This window comes from Malaya genurostris, chromosome 1 (genome assembly GCF_030247185.1).
Source record: "Malaya genurostris strain Urasoe2022 chromosome 1, Malgen_1.1, whole genome shotgun sequence".
Lineage (NCBI taxonomy): Eukaryota > Metazoa > Arthropoda > Insecta > Diptera > Culicidae > Malaya > Malaya genurostris.
This window is the reverse complement of record NC_080570.1, coordinates 54206708-54219294: the sequence shown is the minus strand read 5'-3', so window position 1 is coordinate 54219294 and position 12587 is coordinate 54206708. Positions and strand designations below refer to the sequence as shown.

Sequence of the window (12587 nt, the reverse complement as noted above, 5' to 3'; positions counted from 1 at the left end):
CTTGAACCAAGGTTTCGTCGATACCTTAGGGATAATGGAGTGTAGCCATCGTCCCAGTTCGTCATTGCTCCATGAAGTTTGCCAACTTTCGAGAGTTTTCTGACGAGAGATACTGAAAAATTCATTGAAGCAGATTGGTCTTTCATAAATATCACCTTCTAATGCGCCCACTTTAGCCAATAAGTCTGCCTTTTCATTGCCCGGAATGGAACAATGCGAAGGGACCCAGACTAACGATATTAAATAAGACCGTTCAGATAAAGTACTCAAATGTTCCCGTATTTTCCCCAGGAAATATGGGGGACACTTTCCTGGCTTCATTGCCCGGAGAGCTTCTATTGAGCTTAGACTGTCCGTGACAATGAAGTAATGGTCTTTGGGCAAGGTTTCAATGATCTCGAGGGTGTACTGAATAGCAGCTAATTCTGCGACGTAAACTGAAGCCGGATCACTGAGTTTGTAAGAAGCGGTGATGTTTTGATTGAAGATGCCGAAGCCTGTGGACTTGTTAATGTTTGATCCGTCAGTGTAAAACACCTTTTCACAGTTGACTGTTCTAAATTTATTATAAAAAATATTTGGGGCCACTTGAGGGCGCACGTGAGCCGGAATTCCACGAATTTCTTCTCTCATGGATGTGTCGAAAAACACAGTAGAATCAGAAGTATCCAAGAAATGAGCACGGTTGGAAACAAACGAAGAAGGATTAATATTCTGAGCCATGTAATCAAAATACAAGGACATAAAACGGGTTTGAGAATTAAGCTCAACTAACCTTTCGAAATTTTCAATCACCAGAGGATTCAAAATGTCGCATCGAATGAGCAAACGATATGAGAGATCCCAGAACCGGTTTTTCAATGGGAGAACACCCGCCAGCACTTCGAGGCTCATCGTATGAGTCGATTGCATGCAACCCAAGGCAATACGCAAACAACGATACTGAATTCTTTCCAGCATGATGAAATGAGTGTTCGCCGCGGATCGGAAGCAAAAGCATCCGTATTCCATCACGGACAATATCGTTGTTTGGTACAGCCTGATCAGGTCTCCTGGATGGGCACCCCACCACGACCCGGTTATTGTACGAAGAAAGTTGATTCTTTGTTGGCATTTTCTTTTCAGATACCTAATGTGACATCCCCAGGTGCCTTTGGAGTCGAACCAGACCCCGAGATATTTAAATGTGAAGACCTGAGCTATGGTTTCACCCCCTAGTTGAAGCTGTAATTGTGCTGGTTCTCGCTTTCTCGAAAATACAACCAGCTCAGTTTTCTCCGTAGAGAACTCGATACCCATTTGAAGAGCCCATGTGGATAAGTTGGCAAGAGTATCTTGTAACGGCCCTTGCAGATCGCCAGCTTTGGGTCCTATAATAGACACAACGCTGTCATCGGCAAGTTGTCTTAGCGTGCAAGATGTGTTGATACATTTATCGATGTCGTTTACGTAAAAATTGTATAGAAGGGGGCTTAAGCATGAGCCCTGAGGAAGACCCATGTAACTGAATCGTATTGTCGACAAATCACCATGCGCGAAATACATGTGTTTCTCAGACAATAGATTATGTAAAAAGTTGTTCAAAACTGGCGAAAGACCATGCTGATGCAGCTTCTCAGATAAGATATTTATAGAAACTGAGTCAAAAGCCCCCTTAATGTCTAGGAAAACTGACGCCATTTGTTCTTTACGAGCAAATGCCATTTGAATTTCTGTTGAGAGCAACGCAAGACAATCGTTCGTTCCTTTACCCCTGCGGAAACCAAATTGTGTATCTGAAAGTAGGCCATTAGTTTCGACCCAATTGTCTAGACGGAAGAGAATCATTTTTTCGAACAATTTCCGGATACAGGAAAGCATAGCAATCGGCCGATACGAATTGTGATCGGAGGCTGATTTTCCTGGTTTTTGAATGGCGATCACTTTCACTTGTCTCCAGTCATGTGGAACAATGTTGTCCTCAAGGAACTTATTGAATAAACTCAACAAGCGCCTTTTGGCGGGGTCTGGCAGATTTTTCAACAAGTTGAATTTTATTCTGTCTAATCCCGGGGCTTTATTGTTACATGACAAGAGTGCAAGTGAGAGCTCTACCATCGAAAACGGTGTTTCGTTTGTATTTGGTGTCGCGGCGCGGGTGATCTTCTGTTCCGGAACAGAGTCTGGGCATACTTTTTTAGCGAAATCGAATATCCAGCGGTTGGAATATTCCTCGCTTTCATTCGTGGTGTTATGATTGCGCATTCGTCGGGCTGTGTTCCAAAGAGTACTCATAGATGTTTCTTTCGTTAAGCCGTCTATAAACCGACGCCAGTAACCGCGTTTCTTGGCTCTAATCAAGTTCTTAGTTTTAACGTCTAACGCCGCGTAATTCCGGTAATTATCAGGTGTTCCATTTTTTCTGAATATTTTATACGCGGAGGCTCTCTCCGCGTTTAAATTTGTGCACTCTTTGTCCCACCACGGGTTGGGAGGACGGATGTTAGTTTTCGCGCCGGGTACACGTTTCGTCTGAGCTTGAGTCGCGGTGTCGAGAATCAAGCCAGCCAAAAACGTGTACTCTTCCTCCGGAGGAAGTTGTTGAGTTCTTTCAAGTTTCTCAGATATCGAGGTCGCATAGCTATTCCAATCAATATTTCGTGTGAGATCATACGAAACATTGATTGTCTTCGATGGTTTTGAGCCGCTGGTGATTGATATTACGATCGGTAGATGATCGCTACCGTGGGGATCAGGAATTACCTCCCACGTGCAATCCAACCGTAGCGATGTCGAGCAAAGGGATAAATCCAGCGCACTTGGTCTTGCTGGTGGTGCAGGAATCCGTGTCATTTCTCCCGTATTCAAGATTGCCATATTGAAGTTGTCGCAGATATCATGGATCATAGTTGATCTGTTATCATCGTGAAGACAGCCCCATCCCGTACCGTGTGAGTTAAAGTCTCCTAAAACCAACGTCGGTGCAGGAAGGAGCTCTACGATATCACTGAGCCACCGATGCCCAACCGAGGCTCTTGGGGGAATGTAGATGGAAGCAATGCAAAGGTCCTTACCTTTGATTGTAACATGACATGCGACAACTTCAATACCTGGTATCGAGGGGAGGTTAATGCGATAGAAAGAATAGCACTTTTTGATCCCCAAAAGTACTCCTCCATAGGGATTATCTCGATCCAGACGAATAATGTTAAAATCGTGAAAGTTTAAGAATATTTCAGAAGTTAGCCAAGTTTCGCACAATGCAAATGCGTCACATTTCAGATTGTTTACTAGAAATTTAAATGAATCTATTTTTGGGATAATACTTCTGCAATTCCACTGTAAAACAGTGATTAGATCCGTGACCTCGGTGGATGATTTAGCCATCGAAAGATACAATCGCTGAAAGAAGGGGCCAATTTGCAGTCAACTGCTTCAAATATGTTTTTACTGTTGGCATGAAAGCAATTAAAATGCTTCTAAGAGGGTCTGAAATATTGAAAGTTGTAAAAATCCAGTCCACAACATCAGAGAACTTTATAAGTCCAGCACCTAGTTGGTTCTCTGGTGGATTTTCAGGGACGCTTGGGGATTTTTTAGTCCCTGGAAGCGGTGGGAATTCCATCTCGGAATTGAGTTTTCCGAGACCAGGAGCTTTTTGCTTCGGTGATTTTTTCCGATTCCCGTTAGCTGTAACTTTTCGAAGCCCTTCGGAAGACACCTTCGAACCCTTACTAGGTAGCTTATGAGAAGATTTATTCATTCTTTTCCTACAGCTACGAGGGACCGCTGAAGATGGACCTTCCAAAGGGTCGTCAGAATCGCTCTCGTCAGTTGACAAGCAGGCATATGGATTCGTTGCCTGTTTAGGAGGGGTGGCACTCTTAACCATCTCGGCAAAGGAACGCTTGGAGTGTTCCTTCAGGGAACGCTTCATCCGATCTCCTCGCAGTTTGTAAGCGGGACAGTCAGAGAGGTCATGCGGACCCTCCTTACAGTAGAGACACTTTTCAGCATCCTTACCGCAAGAGCCGTCCGCATGAGCTTCCCCACAGTTAGCACAACGTGGCTTATTGCTGCAATGGGTAGCTGTATGCCCCAGTTGTTTGCAATTGGTACAATTCATTATCCGGGGTACAAATAAACGAACAGGCAAACGAACCCGGTCCAAGAGGATGTAGTTGGGCAATGCCGAGCCGGCGAAGGTCACACGATAAGAGTCTGATTGGGGATAAGACTTTGTTCCATCCCCGGCGATCGATACTGAATGCAATCGCTTGCAATCCAGTATCTTGACATTCTTAAGTGAGGGGTCTTTAAAACAACCCGCCCCGTACTTAAGAATATCCTCGCAAGTCAAACTCGAATCGGTGACCACACCGTCGATTTCGACTTCACGAGCTGGCACGTAGACGCGGTACTCCAGCGTAAAAGGATCATTTTGAACAAGCTCATTAGCCTGTTTTGAGCTGGTAAACAGGACCCTGAGCTTGTCTGGCCGTATTCTATCTATACTTTTTATGGTATTATATCGCGAATTCAGGTCCCGCGATATTTTTAAAATATTCAGTTTTTTTTCCTTTGATTTGGTCCGGAAATAGACCGCGTAAGGCCCGGCCGGTAGTGCGAGCCCATCAGGATAGCTCTTTATGCGGGACTTTTTACTGACAAGGGAAGTCTCCATTTGAACATCGGGAGCGGGGGGGGCAGGTTTTAAATTAGACATAGCGGAACTACTTCCGCGCAAAAACAAATGATTCGGGGGGAAATATAATGGTCAAATAAAGAAATAAAAATAAACGAAGTAAAGGTACTTAACAAAGATCCAACGGGGGACACCAAGCTGGACTTCGTCGATCGGCGTATCGCCGCTTTGATGATGTGCAAAAAACCTCCGAGAGGAAAAGGCACACTTATTTATAATCCTCACACAATGGCCGCTTGTTTATAATCCTCACACTTGGCCTTGATCGGCGAAACAATAATCGGCTAACGGTACCGTTTCGATCGACCGCTCGCAATAAGGCACTGTTCTATTATATAATACGAAAAAAAAACCTATCAGAGGAAAAAGCACTATTGTCTATCACACAATATCGTCCGACCACTTTATCACACACACACAACTGGTTTTCAATGCTTTCGCAGTAAATCCAAATCACGTCCGTTCGCTCGGAAGGTTGAAACGGCAATGATTCAACGTGCTTGCTGAAACTGAGTTTGTCGTCAAGCATCACACCCAATTGCTTCAGTGATCTCTTGGAGGGGATCACGCAATCTCCGGCATGTACCAGCGCCTCCTGTTCCGATTTGCGGTTGTTTACCACCATCACCTCTGTTTTGTGGTGCGCGAGTTGCAGTTTCCTGCTACGCAGCCAGTCCTCCACCAAGCAAATGGAGTGTGATGCACTCAGTTCGACCTCTTCGATGGATTCGCCGTAGACTGTCAGCGTGACGTCGTCCGCGAACCCGACTATCTTGACACCCGGAGGGAGCCTCAACCTCAGTACTCCATCGTACATTATATTCCACAGGATCGGGCCCAAGATAGATCCCTGTGGTACTCCAGCCGTGATTGGAGTGCTACGTGTGCCTTCGTCGGTCTCGTAGAGCAATACTCGGTTCTGGAAGTAGCTTTCCAGAATCTTGTACAGCCCTTCCGGTACTCCTAGTCGAAGTAGGGAATCAGCAATGTCTGCCCAGCAAGCACTATTGAACGCGTTCTTGACGTCTAGCGTTACTACCGCACAGTAGCGGATCCCTCGTCGTCTGCGCTGTATAGCTACCTCCGCCGTGGTTACCACCGATGTTATGGCGTCCACCGTCGACCTGCCTCTGCCGAACCCGTACTGTTGACTGGACAGTCCTCCTGCCACCTCTATGAAGGGGGCTAGCCTGTTGAGGATGATTTTCTCAAGGAGCTTACCCACAGTGTCTATCAGACAGATTGGTCTATACGCCGAAGGATCCCCTGGGGGTTTCCCAGGTTTCGGTAATAGTACCAACCTTTGTCTTTTCCAAATGTCTGGGAACATACGCTCGTCCAGACATCTCTGTATGACCTCCCTGAACATGTCCGGTTTTGTCATTATAGCCGCCTTTAGAGCCACGTTCGGGATACCGTCTGGCCTCGGGGCTTTCTTTGTATCGAGCGATCTCGCCGCAGTGAGCAACTCCTCGTTCGTCACCTTTACGACTTCACTCGCTGGTAGCGGAGCTGGCTGCCAGGGGGACGTGTCGTGGTGGGGAAAGAGAACCATTATGATTACGGACATGTGTGTTAAGGTTCGATTGACACACTACTCCAAGTGACCGCCACTTGATATGTTGTCTCGAATGTATAAATCAATTGTAAACGGAATAATAAGTAAATACAGTAGGGCTATTTAAAGTATTGAGTGTCAATAACTCAACGAACCGAACGAACTTCTGAGCAGCTTCTAGAATATGTTGTTCAGCTTCTATGCAACGAGAAAGTTTACGAGGAACTTGTTCTGTAATTTCAAGTTCTCAGAAGTTCCATATATACAACAAAAAGTGGATGTTTTCGGTAATTGTGAACATTACTTCAGAATTTGCGTTGATACGTTACAATGGATGAAACATGGATCCAGTACAGGGTCCGCCATCTAACTTTTTTATTAACTAACGGTTATTTCGACATTGGTAGCCTTAATGTCACTTCTGATTTAACAGAAACTTAGTTTTATCCTTCCGTTGAACGAAAATGGTTGTGTATACGCTTGAGGAACGCGTGAAAATAGTGCAGTTTTACTTTGAATCTGGGCTTGCGATCAGCTTGAAGAAGACGCCGATTTTTGCCAAAAAATTATCTTCTCGGATGAGGCACATTTTCATCTCGGCAGGTATGTTAATAAGCAAAATTGTCGCATCTGGGGACGGAAAACCCGCACGTTATCATGGAGAAGCCGATGCATCCTCAGAGAGTGACGGTTTGGTGCGGATTTTGGTCTGGCGCCATCATCGGGCTATTTTTCTTCGAAAATGAGGCAGGAGCCGCCGCCACGGTCAATGGCGAGCGCTACCGCGCCATGATTAGCGATTGGTCCTTCCCGTTACTTGAAAAGGAAAACTTGGACACCATTTGATTCCATCAAGACGGCGCTCCGTGCCACACAGCCAACGCTACGATCGATCTTCTGCGCACAGTCTTCGAAGATCGAATTATCAGCCGAAATTCGGATGTCGTTTGGCCGCCTCGGAGCTGTGATTTGACGCCGTTAGACTATTATCTTTGGGGGGCTGTCAAAGATAAGTGTTATGTGGACAAGCCAGAGACAATTCAAGCCTTGAAGGACAACATTCGTGCAGTCATAGCTGAAATGAAGCTGCTTACAATCGAAAATGTACTAAAAATCTGGACCGACCGTATGGTGTACTGCAAGGCCAGCCGAGGCAGCCATTTGAATGAAATTATATTCCACAATTAACCGGAAGGATTGAACTTTAATATGAAAAAATAAATTTTGAAATCGGATGAACCGTTTGTGTTTTATTGCATCTTTAAAAAAAATTACACGCGGCGGACCTTGTATTATACACCGGAATCAAATCGACAGTCAGCCAAATGGACAGCATCTGGTGAATGCCGACCACAGCGTCTGAAGACTAGAGCATAGGGAGGCAAGGTTATGGTATCTGTATTAGGGAATGCAAGTGAAATTTGTCTGATACATTACTATGAAAAGGGTAATGTTCAATGACACACAGCGCTATTGGATCGATACAAAGTGATCCGGAATTTAGCAGAAAAAGTACTTTTCGTCAGGATAATGCATCGTGTCACAAGTCTGTCGTTACGGTTTATTTTTCAAAATTTTTTCAACGATGTTTCCCTCAAAATTTAATACACTTTAATCCGATGTATTTTTTTTTAAATCGATAAAGCTGTTCTCTAGTTATCACGCACACCAGTTTGACAGTTTGTCCCACTTCCCGAAAATGTAGGTATATGCAAATTATCTGACAAATGGACAAATGGATAATACTGAGAATCTCAGTTGTTTTAATGTTTGCCGAGCACTCGGCTGTTCAAATCTCGGCAAAGTTTTTCTGTGATTCGGGGAAAAAATCTAAATGTGAACAATTCATCGAATCATCAAAAATTGATAACACTGACTTCGCCTTTCTTTGAGAAACAATATCTGCAGTACAAGTTTGTGAATAACATTAAGAAGAGGAAGGCGTTTTACGCGCTTTTGATGGTTACTACATCCTTACACACCTAAATTTTATTACTGAATCTCAGCAAAAAAATGCCCAGATTTGCGCAGCCGGGTGCTCAGTAATCGTCGTGGCAAAATGTATAATTACAAAGAATCTCGGTATTCCTAAGAGCGAAATCAGTAGCTAGAAGTTTTATATGGAAGATCTATAATAGAACTGAAACTGGAACAAACGTATCTCCAGCAAGCCGTTCTAGTTTTATTTATTCGAACTGTCGAACTTTTGTCAAATTTAAAACTGGCATGGCGGTGCCGTTCTATTTTTTCTATATTTGAAACACGAGTTAAACACTGCTGGGGCTGCCAGTTTTTTTTTTTTTTGTTATAAAATCCAGATTTTAATTTTAAAACTGACATAAAATATGCATCTACAACTAGAACAATACTGAATATGCCCTAAATTTATTAACTGTCAATTTGTGCCGAACTTGTCAGCAGCGCTGCCAACTATACCGATTTCTCGGTATTTATACCGATTTTTGGACTCGATACAAGAATACAGATATGCTCTCTCAAAATACCGATATTTCAATTTTCATACAGATAAATACCGATTTTTAGTTTTTGTGTTGGATTCCATAGAGGTAAACCAGGTCGAGCGACCTTTTTTTTTTTGGTCACAAAATCAGTTTCCGCACTAAAACAATGTTTGATTTTTTGAGAAAGATATTGTACAGATAGATTTTTCCGCCAAATACAGATTTTTGGAAAAAAAAAAACAGTTGACAGCACTGCTTGTCAGTAGAAATTTTACTGTTAGTTCGGCCAAAGCCATCAGGGATGAATCATGAATTACCGAGTCATCAGTAATCGAACATGCAATGGATTTTACTTAATTATTGAATGAAAAATAAGTCACAGGAGCAAAGATTGAAGAAAGAAGGTGTTTTATAATGTTCATTTGAATCTACTAATAAAAAAAAAGAACTGAAACGAGCTCGAAGCGATTATCAATTGATGTGCAAAAAAATTAGACGTAGTGAATATCAAATGCAATAATTAAAAACAAAAAATTTCGTCTAAAGCCAATTTTTTCTAGTGCTCCTCAACGCCTCTACCTGGAAACAACAAGATATTAATAATAATATTTGCGAAGCAGATAGTTTATTAGTTCACTTATCTTGTCACGAAATATAGAATTTTTTGTCCTTCTTCCAATTTATATGTTTTCCAGCTCCACGTGCAATGGCGACGTATGCGCTTTACTGAGGTATCTGAATATTACTTTAACGAATTTCGGAAAAGAGCATGAGGATTACTGAACAATCAGCTAAATGTCGTGTTGCCGATCTAATTCAGTATTTCAGTATGCCGAGCTCGAGAATTGGTTTTAAGTGTGTACTAGTAGTTTAATGAAATATTGGACATATTGAGAAGTAAGAGAACGAATTGAAAAAATAGAAAACAAGACTCCGTGGTTGACTCTAGTGGTTAAATGCACTAAAAATCGTATGGATTCAAAATAAGCACTTGTTTTTTTTTAACTTTCGTTGAAAAATAAAACTTGATACAGATAGTTACTCTGGTATATTCTACTTTAAAGAATGACATTTATTGAAACTACTATTTCGCTAAGAAATCAATTAATCAGGTTTGGGGATTCTTATGCGTATTTCGCAAATTGACCAGTGCTTAAAAATTTTGACGATATGCATAAAATTATGCAATTTTAAAACTATAATTCCTAAACTGGACAAAATCAATCGGCGGACTATTCCTAAAAGCTTATTGAAAATTTTTTCACGATAGCACCTATTCTCTCTGACTGTCCCATTGCCTAAAATCAGGATTATCCCGAACCGGTAACGGTTCGTAACGTATAACATTTTCTCCAGGGCACCACCGACGTTTGTTTGACGTTTGCTTATGCTTTCAATTCATGCAACGGTAAAATCGCACGCGTGCGCACGTGTTGATCTAGGACACCCACCTTTCCTTGTCTTTCGCTCGGAAATCGAACTCATCGTTTTTCATTCTCACTCCCACACTACCACTGCGATACACACTTCACTTACTGTCTGGTTGTTTACGGGCGTCAGACAACCGCACTGACAGTTCGCCGCTGTTCATCTTCAAAGCCGTGAGGCATCAACAGCACTAACACCAACATCAACAGCTTATGCTGCGCTCCGCTGTTCGATTCTAGCCGTCTAGCAAAAGAGAAGGCCCCGTGCATTGTGTTGCCTGTCGAGTCGAGCGGCCGTGTTCATTTGTCGTCGGGCAGTCCGTGCGTACGGTTGGTGTTTGGTCCGCGTCGCATTGCACCAGTGAAGCTTTCCGGAGTGGCTTTCGGTGAGTGTGTTCATGCTTGTGAGAGGGTGGAGTGTAGTCCTCAGCATTCTCACAACGCATCCCAGTGTCATGTTTTTTGTGCTTGTGTTAGTGTGTCTGCAAGAAGGAAAGATGTTTATTAATTGGGATTAAATTTGGTGATTTTATCAATAAATCAAAGGAAAAAATTACGGGACGCCGTGATTCGACGAGGTGTGAATCGGGTTTGAAGAAGAAACGGTGCTTTTTTGTGAATAAAAAAAATTAAAACCTTCCAGGAAGACGGTGTTCCTTTGGATTGTGGTGCTGCCTGTACAGAATTTCTGCCGAGTCGGTCAAATCTTCGGGAGCATTGGGTGACCTTGCTAAAATCTTTATCCCTGCTTCGCACTGTTCCGTGGTTGTAAATGGAAAAATGTTTGTGGTAATGTAAAATAATGTGAGCAGTGATTGTTGTGTAAATCCGGCCTGCATAATTCACACAAAACTGAAACGAAATCGTCATCGGCGGCAAGACAACAAGCGGAAGGAAACTGACATCAGGTGGCGAGAATCAGCAATCCAGAAAAACAACAACAATAAAAAACAAGTAATTATACCTTCAAACATACAGTTCTCAGCATCGCACGGCGATTTATTTCTTGTCTTATTCATTCTGCGTCTGATCTTCATTCATTGTTGCCTGCGCCCCGAACACGGGTTGTGTCGTGAGTGTGCGGTGCTGTGCTGTGCTGTGAAACTTACCGCACTCCGCCGATTCTTCCAAGTCCGGTTGTCGCGGCAGAGGGGCCGTGTTTGTACACAACGCCGCGCGCGTACAAAAAAAAAGGGAGCGAAAGAGAGGAACCATAAAAAAAAATAAACCAAGAACTGCAAGAGTAAGAGCGAAAACATGGATAATGTTTTGTTTTCGTCTCTTCCAAGCTGTAACATGGCCCGTGAGATTGCAAGCATAAATTTGAGACGACTTTTCTTTTTTTATTATTATTATTTCGGTGCTATATGACGGGTGATTTTACGATTGAGCATTTTTGTTGAAAACAAAAAACATTTAACTTTGTTGCCATGTGCGGAAAAAATTGGTGACATGTCTTCCATGCATTCAACACTGTCTGGCAGTTTGTTTGAACACTGCGATTTACGGAGCTTCATATTTCTTGCGAGATTATTGAGTTCTATAATGAACGAAGCATCCACCAATCAAGTTTCTCTTTGTTTACTTGATCTTACAAGAATAACTTAATCTATTAATCTTATTTTTTTACAGTTTAGTCTTCGCATAACTTTTATTTATTTATTTTGTTTTTTATTTTATTTATTTCGTCAAGTAAATGTAGACTAAATAAAAATAATTTACAAGGTTTACTTTCACACTACGCATTATTGCTACGACAAAGCTGGGGTTTTATTTCATTTTTCGACATAGTAAGGTCAAGATGTTCGCAGAATTAATTGTAGTGGCGCATTATTCGATTAACTGGACCATATTTTGCACAATTTGTTCTCTAGTGTGTCTTTCTAAAAATAATTTTCTGGTTCATAATTGACGGTGTGATTGGTGATTGAATGCGCTGAGCAATAATATCGCTGATAAAATAGTGCATTTCAAGGTCACGGCGTTCTTTAAGTGTTTGTATATTGATGAGCATGTAGCGTGCTTCATATGATGGTAGTGGAAATGTTGTCCAGTTTAATTTACAAAATGCCTAATATCATATGGATTCCAATGAAACTTTTGACTTTTACAGGGATAGGAAAGTATGATAGGGACAGTACCAAACATATACATATGGAAGAAACGATTTTAAGAATAACAGTACAATGCTGAAGAAAGAAAAGAAAATGAGATATAGAGTCAAAACTAACAATGAATACACAAAGAGAAAAATGTTAATATAATCAAGTTAAGAAAGATATGTAATTACTACAATTATTAAAAATGTCACAATCAAAAAGTAAACAAAGTGAATATTCGAAAAAAATAGGTAAACAAAATGGTTAGGAAATTTTAGTGAAATAATTTGGGACCCTGAACTGCGTGTGTGCCCAACGTATTCATCGCGGTCGTGCAAGAAGGAAGGATGTCGGTCG

General features: G+C 42.0%; 1 protein-coding gene across 3 annotated transcripts in view; it reads left to right on the top strand.

Annotated features, from left to right (window-relative positions):
• The first annotated feature begins 10416 nt into the window (after positions 1-10416).
• The window catches only part of LOC131439674 (alpha-mannosidase 2), a 370256-nt gene continuing 368085 nt past the window's right edge, over positions 10417-12587 (top strand). For 2 of the 3 annotated variants that reach the window (XM_058610994.1, XM_058610988.1), the window contains exon 1: positions 10417-11085. The gene's annotated coding sequence lies outside the window, so the exon portion shown is untranslated. The remainder of the gene's footprint in view (positions 11086-12587) is intronic. The other variant, XM_058610992.1, reaches the window with a different exon arrangement.